We start from the raw sequence: 13,869 nt of genomic DNA, 5'->3' as shown, positions 1-13,869 counted from the left end.
ACACAAGAGGGCTTCTCTTGCTCTACAATCATTCTCAAGCTCCTTGTCCAGGTTTGCTGGAGGAGGATTACCAGATGTCGGATTAAAAGGTGTAACTTCATTCTCTGTGATTTCCCAAATTTCCTTACCAAGACATCTGAGACGAGTCTCCATCTAAATCTTCCATACTTTGTAATTTGTTCCATCAAGCCTAGGAATATCTCTCCGAAAGATAGCTCCAGATGAACTAGATGAACTTGAACTGTTAGTCGCCATAAGATCTTCCTCAAGTGGTTAAGCTTCTGCAGAGAGGACTAGAGCTTTGATACCAATTGTTAGAAAGTTCAAATAACCAAAAGACAACTGAGAGGGGGGGGTGAATTAGTTGTCATCAGATTACCAGAACCTTAAGCAATTAAAACTTTAATACCGAAACCCAAAAGATCAATACCGGAATGCATAAACCAATTACCGAAATAGCATATATACCAATTAAGCATAAGCAATATTAGAGAATAAATACCATCCACATGACACCAAGATTTGTATGTGGAAAACTCGGTAAAGGGAAAAACCACAGTCAGAAGCCTACCCATAGTCAAATAATACTTCTATAGTAAGTATGTGATCACAAATTGAGGGGCCTACACTTGCAGGAAGGCCAACAACCTAGAGCACACTTCTCATTACAAAAGGAGTCTCACTGACTACATAGAAATCCAACTACAATCCGGAAGGAAGAATGAACTACAATGATAGCATCTCCTATTCTTGAGTAAAGTTTCGGTTAATCTCAATATCGGAGGACTAAACCCTCTTACATAAACCCAACTCGATCACCAATGATCGACCAAATCTACTACATGAATGATTATTACATTATTTGCTCCTTACATATCCATATCCCTTACATATGATCTACAATGAGATCTTACATCATATATATACAAACCCTCGACCACAAACAATAAGGTTAGCCACCAGACAATAAAGAAATTACATAATTACAAAACATGTCGGCTTGAGACCAAACAAATAATATCCTGCTAGGTCCTAGGAAGGACAACTAAGAGGGGGGGTGAATCAGTTATTAACCAGTTCTCAGTAATTTATAAACCAAATGCAAGTTATTCCAATTTAACCTTAATGTTGGTAAACCAAAGTTAAGTACCGGTAAAACAATTTAACAGATATAGCAATACTGGTTTAACTTAATGCATAAAACATAAAGAGAAACAACATCCACAACACATAACACAGAGATTCTGATGTGGAAACCCGGTAAGGGAAAAACCATGGTGGGAAAGCTTACCCACAATCAGATGATACTACTGCAGATAATATGTATATACAAATGGGGTTTGCACATGCAAAAAGGCTAACTGCCTAGAGCTCACTGGTCAATCACAAAATAGGAGTCACACTGACTACACAATTGGATGGTTAATGTATACACCTAAAAATGGTCTGAAGATAATTAATTAAATAAGCAATTATTTAATTAATCCCCCTTCCTAATTTAATTGAATTTACTAAGCAATTTGATTAAATTCCCCCTTTCATCTACTTATTAATAAATCTAAGGATTTATTTAATAGGTTCATTTTCATAATCCCCTTTGATTAATTAATTTAAATTAATTAATTCTCCCCTCATCTTCAATTAATTCTTCTATTCTTCTAATTAATTAAAACAAATCAATTTATGAGTTGTTGAGAATTAATTAGTCTTATTTGAATTTTAAATTCAAATTTACCCACATGCCTCCTAACTTTTAACCACCTAACCTAACCACTCCTAACCTAACCCCTTATAACCCTGGGTTTAATTAAACCTACTCTTCCCTTGAGACACATGGCATTCATGGGCCACATGTCCCCTTTCCTTAGACACTTTCTCTCTCATGAGCAAAGCCTCTTGACACTGTCACCATAGAGATGACAAATGTTCTCTTTCATCCAACCTCTTCTAGAAGCTTCTTGACACTTGTCACCATAGAGAAGGCAAATGTTCCCTTTCATCCAACCTCTTTTCTAACCTCCTCCAATTTCACCATTGATATCTTCAGACTTAATCTTGACCGTTGATTCCTGCCACCTCACCCCTGGCCTTGGAAATCCTATAAATAGACCCCATTTTGGAGCAATAATGATCCCATCTCATTTGCATTTCAAGCATTGTTACTATAGGCATATGCAATCTTAGTCTATCATTTGAGCATTGTTAGCATAGCTTAATTACCTCATTTTAGCATATTTTCTAGCATAATTATGGAATCATGTAGCTTAATCATTATCATTGATAGCTTAAATGCATCATTTATCATTTAAATCCTCCATCTAGGTGTAGTCAAGTCACTGGAATTTGCCTAACCAAATCTGAGAGCAAAATTCATACTCGCATTTACTAGGAGGTGATAGATCACTTAGTTATGGTTTTATCTTTCTTTGCTTTAAATTCATTAACCATGCTTGTAATGATCTATTGATTATTTTGTGTTGCAGTTGCAGGTCTACACTTCACAGGCATGACAATTAAATCCAATGATAATGTACTACTCAAAATAGCATCTCCAATGATGGATTTAGTATCGGTTAAGCTCTGAACATGAGTGTCAAAACACCTTCATAACCTTCCTTCAACCTTCGAATAATGTCTGCATGATTCGCATAAGGATCTACTTATTTTTTCTCTTCAATACACACTCATCATAATCCTCTATCCCGATCTTCAATAAGATCTTACATATATACAAAACCTAGGACCAAATGAATAGGTCGGCTCACTAAAGATATTACAATTAAATCAATTACAAATGAGTCTTGATGTGATACAACATGTTGGCTCAATACATTTTACCAATCAATAAATCATCTCCATGACGTGTCATGTTGATCTGGAGTATCGGTCCATAACCTAGACTTATATGTCGGTAAAGGCAAATCTGTCGACCCGAATAGACCAATAAGCAAAACATGAAAACCAAACTTCCAATCCATGTCTTTGACATAACCAAATGATCTCCAAGTTATCATCATTGTCGATGAACAATATAACTTGCTGGTGAACATATACCGGTAACTGTGCATAAGTCACTAACCATACTGGTGAACATAATGTAAACCTCCAAGAAGACAAGTGTTGACATCAATGACAAAAATAATGCAACACATGACAAAGTCATCCATAATACCAAAAATCTCCCCCTTTGGCATTGATGGCAACACTAGATGGAAAAACATCTAATTGCCAAAAACAAAATGCCAAAAATAGTAAACCAATCAATCTTCCAAGATAGATCAATACAAAGTTTTGTAATAGAAACAGAAACCAAAACAAAAATATATAACCAAAAAGTATATCTCTCCCCAATGAATAATGTCTCCTCCAAGGAATAATGTTTTTCCATAGATATATCTCCCCCTTTGACATCAAATGCTAAAGCAGTTAAGAATTCAAACTTATCATTTTGTCAACTACTCCCCCTAAGAAGTAGCTCTCCTCCATCAAAGTCAGAAAAAAAGATTTTGTTAGTTCCTGCTGGTTTGATGTCAATCTTCAACATCTAAGTCTCTGTCGGTGGGGAAATTACCCCAAGCTGCTCCCTGAGATATTCAAATGTTTCCTTAGGCAAAGGCTTTGTAAAGATATTTGCAATTTGCTCTTTAGTATTCACATAAACCAATTTCACTTTATTTGCTTCAACATTCTCTTTCAGAAAATTATACTTAATAGAAACATGATTTGTCTTAGAGTGAAATACTAGATTCTTTGATATATCAATTGTTGTTTAATTATCACAATAAATGATTATTGGTTCTTTGCATTTTACCTTTATATCCTTCAACATTTGCTTGATCCATAATACCTGAGTACAATTAGTTGTTGTTGCAACATATTCTAGTTCAGTTGTTGATAATGGTGTACAAGTCTACTTCTTGTTGATCCATGAAATCAATCTACTACCAAGAAAGAATGCACCACCAATGGTACTCTTTCTATCATCTACATCACCTGCCCAATTTGCATCATTGTATGCACATAAATCAAAATTTTCATCTTTAGGATACCATAAACCAAGATTTGTTGTGCCTTGTAGGTACCCAAAAACCCTTTTAACTGCTACTTCATGATTTTCCTTAGGATTGCTTTGAAATCTTGAAACAATACATACTACATTCATTATATCAGGTCTTGTTTGTGTCAAATACAGTAAACCTCCAATCATAGATTTGTACCTTGTCGGATTAACAAGAGTTGAATCATCCTTCAATGTCAATTTATCAGTTGTAGTCATAGGAGTACTTACCAGTTTGGAATTTTCCATACCAAATTTCTTCAAAAGTTCCTTCAAGTACTTTGTTTGACATATGAATATACCTTTATCTGTTTGTGAAATCTGCAAACCTAAAAAAAAAATTATCTCTCCAATCATAGACATTTCAAATTCAATTTGCATCTGGTTAGCAAAGTCCTTACACAATCCATCTTCACCTCCAAAAATGATATCATCTACAAATACTTCAATAACCAAAATATCATCATTGGTGACTTTGTAATACAAATTGTTGTTAGCATTACCTTTTGTGTAACCAAGCTTCAAAAGATATTTATCCAATCTAGCATACCAAGCTCTAGGAGCTTGCTTCAATCCATATAAAGCTTTCCTTAACCTGCAAACCATATCCTTATCATCTGTCAAAGAAAATCCATCAGGATGTTCAATGTAAACTTCTTCCTCAAGATCTCCATTTAGAAATGCACATTTTACATCCATTTGATAAACTGTATAGTTCTTATAAGCTGCAAATGCAAGAAATAGTCTAACTGCCTCAATTCTAGCTACCGGTGAAAAGGTTTCATTATAATCTATTCCTTCTTTCTATGAATAACCTTTACAAACTAATCTTGCTTTGTTCCTGATTACTTCTCCATCTTCATTAAGTTTATTCCTATATACCTATTTAGTTCCAATTACATTTTTGTCTTTAGGTCAGGGAACCAATGTCCAAGTATTATTCTTTTCAATTTGTTCTAATTCATCTTCCATTGCTTTTATCTAATGCTCATCCTTACATGCTTCAATAACAGATGCTGTTTCAACTTGAGAAATTAAACATACCTCTTCATTTTCCAGTCTTCCTCTATTCATAAGACCTTGATTCATGTTTCCAATTATCTTATTCTTTGAATGATTCAATCTTACATACCTGGGTTTGTTCTGATTAACATTCACAGGTTGTTGAGTTTTCTGATGATGCTAGTGTGACTAGGTCTTCATTCTGTACCAGTGGAGTCTGTGTCGGTTGATCGATGATCATATCAACTGTCAATTCAATAGATCTTGAATCTCCTCTAAAGTTTTCATCTATCTTCACATTAGTACTCTCAATGATTTTTTGTAACCTTTTATTATAACATCTATATGCCTTGCTTTTAGATGAATAACCAAGAAATATTCCTTCATCACTTCTAGGATCAAATTTTCCAATATACTCATCTCTTCTGATATAACATTTGCTTCCAAATATTCTGAAATACTTAAGAGTAGGAATATGACCAAACCATAGTTTATAAGGGGTCTTACCGGTTTCACTTTTGATGTGAACTCTATTGAAAGTATAAACCGTTGTATTCACTTCTTCTCTCCAATATACATGAGGTAGATTTTCTTCCATCAACATGGTTCTTGCTGCATCTAGAATAGTTATGTTCTTCCTTTCCACAACTCCATTCTACTGGGGTGTCTGGGGTACTGATAGTTGTCTTTTGATTCCATTCACTTCACATAATGCATTAAATTCTCTAGATGTAAATTCTCCTCCTTGATCTGGTCTCAAACATTTGATTTTCTTGTTGGTTTCATTCTCTACCATTTCCTTGAATATCTTGAATCTTCCAAAAGCTTATGATTTCTCCTTGAGAAAAGTAACCCAACACATTCTAGAATAATCATCAATTATTAACATAAAGTATCTATCACCTTGTAGACTTCTTGTTCTTGCTGGACCACATAAATCAGTATGAATTAAATCAAGAATATTATTGGATTTCTCAGTAATGCTCTTAAATGTTGTTCTAACATGCTTTCCCATTTGACATTCCTTACATACCAGATTATGCGGTTTCACAATCTTAGGTAGATCCCTTACTGCCTTAGTTGAACTGATCTTTACAATGCAATCAAAATTCACATGACAGAGTCTCTTATGCCATAACCAACTTTCATCAATGTGTGCAATTAAGCATGTCTTATTACTGGTATTCAAGTCAAAGATATTACCTTTAGTCTCATTACCGATTGCAATCTCCAATCCAGTTTTGTTTATGATTTTTCATTTCCCATTCTTGAATTGTAACTGAAATCCTTTCTCAACTAACTGAGCAACACTCAAAAGATTATGCTTTAAACCTTCAACATAATAAACATTGTCAGTATTGTGCTTACCATCCAAAGATATAGTGCCTTTTCCTTTGATTAAACAAGCTTTATCATCTCCAAACCTTACTAGACCTCCATGAATTTCTTGAAAAGATAAGAATTTGCTTTTATCACCAGTCATATTATGTGAGCATCCAGAATCTATAATCCATTCATCCTTTTCTTCAATTTTTGTTGCCAGTGCCTGCTCTACCGGTTTGACAATAGGTGTCGGTTGGTCTTCTTTTATTGCAACAAAAGCCCATCCGCTATCCGCTGGATCTTCATCTGAGTCATCTATAACACCTTCATCTGCATAGTAACATGACTTATCTCTGTTTTTCTTGAATCTATATCTCTGATATTCAGGGTTAGGCTTATATGATCTTTTTGCTTCCTCCCTTAGCCTTGCATGTCTATCAGGACATCTAGATGCTATATGACAAACTTCATTGTAGTTAAAACATTTGAAAGGTGCTTTACCTTCATACTCTTACTTCCTGCTGGACCTTTAGGCATCTTCCTTCCAAATAGTGCTTCAAGTTCTTCAAGTTCTTCATTTTCTCTCCTCATATCTTCAAGTTCTTTTGCATAAAGTGCTTTCCAATTAGTTTTTTCAGATGATGATGATGTTGATGATGATGATGATTTGAAAGCTAAATCAGTCTTTACAGTAGCAACAAGACCAAACTCTTCAACTTCAAATGCTAAAAGTTTTCCAACCAAAGTATCTCTAGAAACTCAAGTATTAGGCATTGTTCTCATTTCATTAATAGCAGTCACTTTCATTTTGTAAGTCGATGGCAATGCTCTTAAAACTTTAGACACATTTTCATCTTCACTTAAGGATCCTCCACAACATTGTATTTCTAAAACAATTTCATTAACTCTTTCCATAAATGCAAAAAATCTTTCATCTTCTTCCATTTTCAAGTTTTCATACCTGACCCGGTAACATTCCAGTTTTGCAATTTTGACAGTGGTATCTCCTTCATTTTGTGTCTCCAGTTTATCCCAAATAGCTTTCGCAATAGATCAGTCTGATAATCCCATGATTTCCTGATCTGATAAAGTGCTCAAAAGTGCTTCTCTTGCTTTGCAATCATTGTCCATGTCCTTAGCCAATGTAGGTGCATGAGGTTGATTCGGAACAGGAGCAACATAGCCATTCTTTGTAACATCTCATATATCTCTTCCAATGCAGTTCAAATGTGTTTCCATTCTGATATTCCATATGCCATAGTTAGTTCCATCAAGCTTCAAACTGTCCTTCCTGAAAATATTTGTTGCCATAGGATCTCCTCAAGTTGTTAGGCTTCTGCAAAAAGAGGACTAGGCTCTGATACCAATTGTTAAGTCCCGGAAAGGACAACTAAGAGGGGGGGGGTGAATTAGTTGTTAACTAGTTCTTAGTAATTTATAAACCAAATGCAATTTATTCCAATTTAACCTTAATGTCGGTAAACCAAAGTTAAGTGTCGGTAAAACAGTTTAACAGATATAGCAGTAGTTGGTTTAACTTAATGAATAAAACATAAAGAGAAACAACATCCACAACACATAACATAGAGATTTTGACGTGGAAACCCGGTAAGGGAAAAACCACGATGGGAAACCTTACCCACAGTCAGATGATACTACTGTAGATAGTACGTGTATACAAATGGGGTCTGCACATGCAGAAAGGACAACTGCCTAGAGCTCACTGCTCAATCACAAAATAGGAGTCACACTGACTACCAATTGGACGATTAAATCCAATGATAATGTACTGCTCAAAATAGCATCTCCAATGCTGGATTCAGTACCGATTAAGCTCTAAACATGAGTGTCAAAACACCTTCATAACCTTCCTTCAACCTTTGAATAATGTCTGTGTGATTCACATAAGGATCTGCTTATTTTCGCTCTTCAATACACACTCATCATAATCCTCTATCTCGATCTTCAATAAGATCTTACATATATACAAAACCTAGGACCAAAGGAATAAGTCGGCTCACTAAAGATATTACAATTAAATCAATTACAAATGAGTCTTGATGCGATACAAAATGTCGGCTCAATACATTTTACCAATCAATAAATCATCTCCATGATGTGTCGTGCTGATCTGGAGTACCAGTCCATGACCTAGACTTATCTACCGGTAAAGGCAAATCTGTCAACCCGATTAGACCAATAAGCAAAACACCAAAACCAAACTTCCAATCCATGTCTTTGGCATAACCAAATTATCTCCAAGTTATCATCGTTGTCGGTGAACAATATAACCTACTAGTGAACATATACCTGTGACTGTGCATAAGTCACTAACCATATCGGTGAACATAATGTAAACCTCCAAGAAGACAAGTGTTGACATCAATGACAAAACCAATGCAACACATGACAAAATCATCCATATTACCAACATATCCAACCCATAAGACATCCCGGAAACACACCAAGAATTCCAATCAACACGTTACATTAAGTCGGTCCATAACCTAGATAGTATTGGACCCAATTTAGGTCCACACATGCTAAAGCAATGATCCCAATCAGCCAAGTCTTGAAAACGATCACCATTAGCATCCTGAATCTCTACTAGAAGCCGCACCAACACCACTTATGCATAACATCAAAGATCTTCATCAAAGCTCTGCCAGTGAAACCCTCACTCGATCAACAAACCAAGTTTACCATCATACATGATAGCATCAGGTCACCAAATCAAAACCAGCTGACTGAACATGAATCTAAGTAGCATGAATAGCATATCTAAGCCAATTCCAAAAGCCAAAGCATACCTAATCATACTGAATCATCATGATCTAATCCAACTAGAAACCAAACAACCTACTAAGACCAGAAGGATACCGGTAAACAGCCAAAACAACTAGTGTTGTCATCAATGACAAAACATCAATGCAACACATAACCAATTCCTCCAAATGACCAACAGACACATCCAGAGAAAACCCAATGGCTTCTAGATATGTGGATTCATTTGTTGTGATTTGGAGGATGTTTTCATGTGATTTGTGTAGCATTCCTCTTTAGTTTTCAAGTGATGACTTGATTGGAAAGTGGAGTTATGATGTTCTGAGTTTTGTGTTGTTAGTTCGTCTAGTTTCCAGTTGATTGTATCCTACTTGGATCAAATTATTTTGGTTCGCATTTACTTTGGAGGATGAGTCTAGTCAGTGTTTTGGGTCTCACCATGGCATGTGTAGATCCGTATTGTGCAATTTGCATTGGAGATTTCTTTTTGGTCCAACTAAGTTAACATGATTTGATGTTTATTTACACATTTCATTTGATGTTGACTTTGGAAGATGTATTAGCATTTGTAGTTGATTGGAATCATTTGAAAGGGATGTGTTATGATTTTTTTGGGTTCTCTTTATCTCTTGGAGTGGACCGCAATGATTACTATTGGTTCAGATAGCCAAATTTATTTAATATTGTTCATTCTATTTGTGGCCAACCTAGTTAAAGGTTTTAATGATTAATCTTGTATATAAAGGATGAAGATATATGAGTGAGGGTATGGAAGGAATGCGAATTGACAAGTGGTAGATATTGATGGATTACAAGTAGATTTGATATTGAGGTTGTGCGAAGGTCAATTATGAAGAGATTTGATGATAATATCTTCCATACAATACAGTTTTGGGATAGAGTTTGAAGTCAGATATGTTAGCCATGCTCTTGGTTACTTGACATAATGGTTCAAGGACAATTTCATGATCAGGAGATCTTTATGTCTTTCAATTCAACTATTATTTTCTAACAATGAGTCTCTTGGTAGCTTTCTGTATCTTTCTTTGAGTGAGTGTGTTTTAGCTCAGCAAGTCATTTGTATCTTGCCCTAAGGTTGTGCACCTTAATTCTGCAAGTCCTCTAAGGAGCAGTGAGTTTTGGAGGCAATATTGTAATAAATTATATTCATATTATAAGTTTGATTCTTACTATGGTTTTTCCCTGCTTGGGTTTTCCACGTAAATATGGTTTTCATATTTTTTTTGTGCCTTATTCTTTCATGATTCATTATTATTGTGATTATATGGTTTTGATTTAAAGTTTTAAGGTCAAAATTTAAACAATTTTGAGGTCCGAACTGATAGACCCCCCCCTCTCAGTCCTATGGTGTGTTAAAAAATCAGAGTAAGGTTCGTCTTAATAATCTTAACTACTTGAGGAAGATCTGGAATGGCACAAAATTACACTTTCAAGGCTCCAAAGTTTGATGGCACAAATTATGTTTATTAGAGAGAAAGGATGGAATATCATTTGAAACTATGCCATCTAAGTTTGGAAAAGCATTAAGAAGGGTTATATTGCTCTGCAAAATGATTCCACAACTCTACATGAAACCAAAGCATATGAGAATAATGCAAAGGCTATAGTTGCAATCGTCACTTATTTGAGTGATGTAGTATTTAACAAAGTCATGGGGCAAAGTCAACAAAAGAAATCTGGGAGAAATTGAAGACTATATTTGAAGGTGATAAAAAGATAAAGCAAGCCAAGCTTACAAATCTAAAGCACAAGTTTGAGAATGTAAGAATGTTTGATGATGAAAACATTAAAGGATATATTCATCGAGTGAGTAGAATTGTAAATACTCTTAGAGGTGTTGGTGGAATGATAGAGGAAAGTGAAGTTGTAAGGAAGATAATGCAAACATTGCCCAAAATCTATAAACCAAAGAAGTATGCCTTTGAGAAAAGCCATGATATGAATAAGTACATTGTGGATCAACTCCTCAATTTGCTTGCTACCTTTGAGATTGATAAATTGGATGACATCAAAAAGGAAAGGAAGGAAGTTGCATTCAAAGACACAAAGAAGCCTAAAGAAGAACTAAAAAATATGAAGACTTGGATGAAATTGAAGCAAAATTTGTGAGAAGATTGAAGAGAGGAATATGAAAGTACAAAGGTAAGCTACCCCTAAAAAAATTTTAATTACGGAAGAATTGGTCATTATGCCTCTAGATGTATGTATAAAGAAGATTATGGTGGAAGACCTAATGATGACAACAAAGGAAAGGAGAATTATAGAGGGAATAATAAAGATATTAGAAGAGATGATAGAGACAAGCAGAAGAAAGGTTTTGTTTAATGAAATCCTACTCATATGAAGAAGAAGATGACAATGAATCAAATGAAGAATATTTGTTCCTGGCTATAGAAGAAAAGAATGATGGACAATCTGGAAGTTCAAAATATGAGAAATTTGTAAGTATGAGGACTGCGCTACATGCAAAAGTGAAACCAAAGGCATGGATCATCGACTCTAGATGCTCAAACCATATGACCGGTGATAGAGATAAATTTATTAACCTTGAGAAATATGATGCTGGATCAGTTAAGTTTGTAGGAGAGGAAGCTGCACCTATTTGTGGGAAAGGAAGCCTCTTTATTAATGGTAAGTATAAAACTAATGATGTTTACTATGTTGAAGGTGTAGACACCTAAAAATGGTCAACGCTTGCGGGATCATACTTTAACATTTGCGCATTGCCTCATTTTAGGTTTTTGCGTCGCATTAACATTTCTCCTATGTTACGCACTTGGTCTTTATCATTTGCGAGCATCGAGTCTTTCTTCTACACTCTTCATTTGTCTCGCTTTCGAATTAGGTCTTGTTGACAATAATCTTCAGTCATGATTTTGGTCGATCTTGTCAATCTCTTATCAACTTGTCAATCTCGTCATTTTATGATCGATTTGTCATCGATCCTTGTACTCTTCAATCATGTCAATTTGGATCAATTAGTCATTGTTCATCGTCAATTGGCGCATTTATCAATTAAATCATTTATCACATTGGTCCTTTGTTAATCAGAATCATGATCGAGTCAATTATCTTTCATCAAGACCTAATTCATCTTCTAGGGTTTTGTGATTTCATCATTTAACCTGGTTTGGCATTTCTTCCTCTAGGATTAATAAATTATTTATTTATCCTAAGTCTTCTTGTTGCAATTAAATGTTCATTTAATTGGCTAATTATTCCTCTTTGTGAATTAATTAATAAATGACAAATTATTAATTAATTTACCTAATTTCTAATTTCCATCAATTTTCTAATTTCTTAATTCCTCATTTCTAATTTTCTAATTTTCTAAATTCTTAATTTCAATTTCCTCCTATTTCTCTCCTAAATTCATGGAAATGACATAGAAATTTGTCATAAATTGTCATAAATCTTGACATAGAAATTTGTCATAAATTGTCATAAATCTTGACATAGAAATTTGTCATAAATTGTCATAAATCTTTGCAAAGAAATTTGTCATAAATTGTCATAAATCTTTGCATAGAAATTTGTCATAAATTGTCATAAATCCTTGCATAGAAATTTGTCATACACATGTCATAATTTTGCTATTCTTGATTTGAATTTCCATTCGAATCACTTTCATGCTAATTTGATCTTTTTCTCCAATTTCTCTATAAATTGGATGAATTTCTTCACTCAAATCCCTTGATTCTTGACCCCTAATCAGACTATTGAATTTCTAATCACTTTGTCAAATCACGCTTCTAGTATTCTTGTGTCAATGTCAATCTTGCTTTCTCAATTAGGTTTATGCACTTGAAGGTGAGATCTACAACAAAACTATTTGGAGAAGAAAGAAGGACAATGGAGCCGCATGAAGGAGCATTCAAATCACATCTTTGGTTTGCTTAATTTCTAGTTTTGAATGCTTTTATTTCATGTCTCTATTGAGTGTTGTTTAGGATAGATCATTGCAATGAGTTTTTGTGATTGAGCTAATAATTGATTAATGTTTATAATTTCTTGTGATGATTTCCTATTTCCTAACATACATTAATTGGTGAACCCGACGTGAACACTAACCATCTAACCTCTTTATGGTGTTTTTGAGTGCTTTCAAGTTGATTTGCGGGCCAAAAACCCAAAAACAGGGTCGTGCAGGGTTTTCTGGAGACTTTTGCGCCTATGTGAAGCAACTTGCGCCTGTGTGAAGCAACTTGTGCCTGTGTGAAGCAACTTGCACCTATGTTGAAGACATTCTGCGCCTATGTCATGCATTCTGCACCTGTGTCCTGAGTTCTGCGCCTGTGTAAAGTCCAGAACAGAGGTAAAAATGCAGTGTTTTACTTGAAAATTGTCTTGTTTTTTGCATTCTATTTTCTGTTTTTTGGTTTTTGGTACTAATTATCTGTGCAGAATCTTGGCATATGCATGGCAAAGACAAAAAATCAAACTACTAACATGTGTTATGCAGAATCGATAGTCAAAGAATAAGCACCTCAAACTTCTAACTTGGGTTTTGCAGGTTGCCTTGGAGAAACAACTAAACTTGGTGTTTGTTATTAATGTTTTAGGCACCTAGTGATTTCTAATAGGTTCGAATGAACATGTTTTTGCTTTGATTGTTGAGTGTGACATTGGAGTAGGAGAGTATGCTCTCATCCTTTTAGGGTGATCAGAAATCCAGATCTTCG

Source organism: Cryptomeria japonica, chromosome 2 (assembly GCF_030272615.1).
Source record: "Cryptomeria japonica chromosome 2, Sugi_1.0, whole genome shotgun sequence".
NCBI lineage: Eukaryota > Viridiplantae > Streptophyta > Pinopsida > Cupressales > Cupressaceae > Cryptomeria > Cryptomeria japonica.
The sequence above is the reverse complement of the archived record's forward strand: the minus strand, read 5'-3'. Positions refer to the sequence as shown.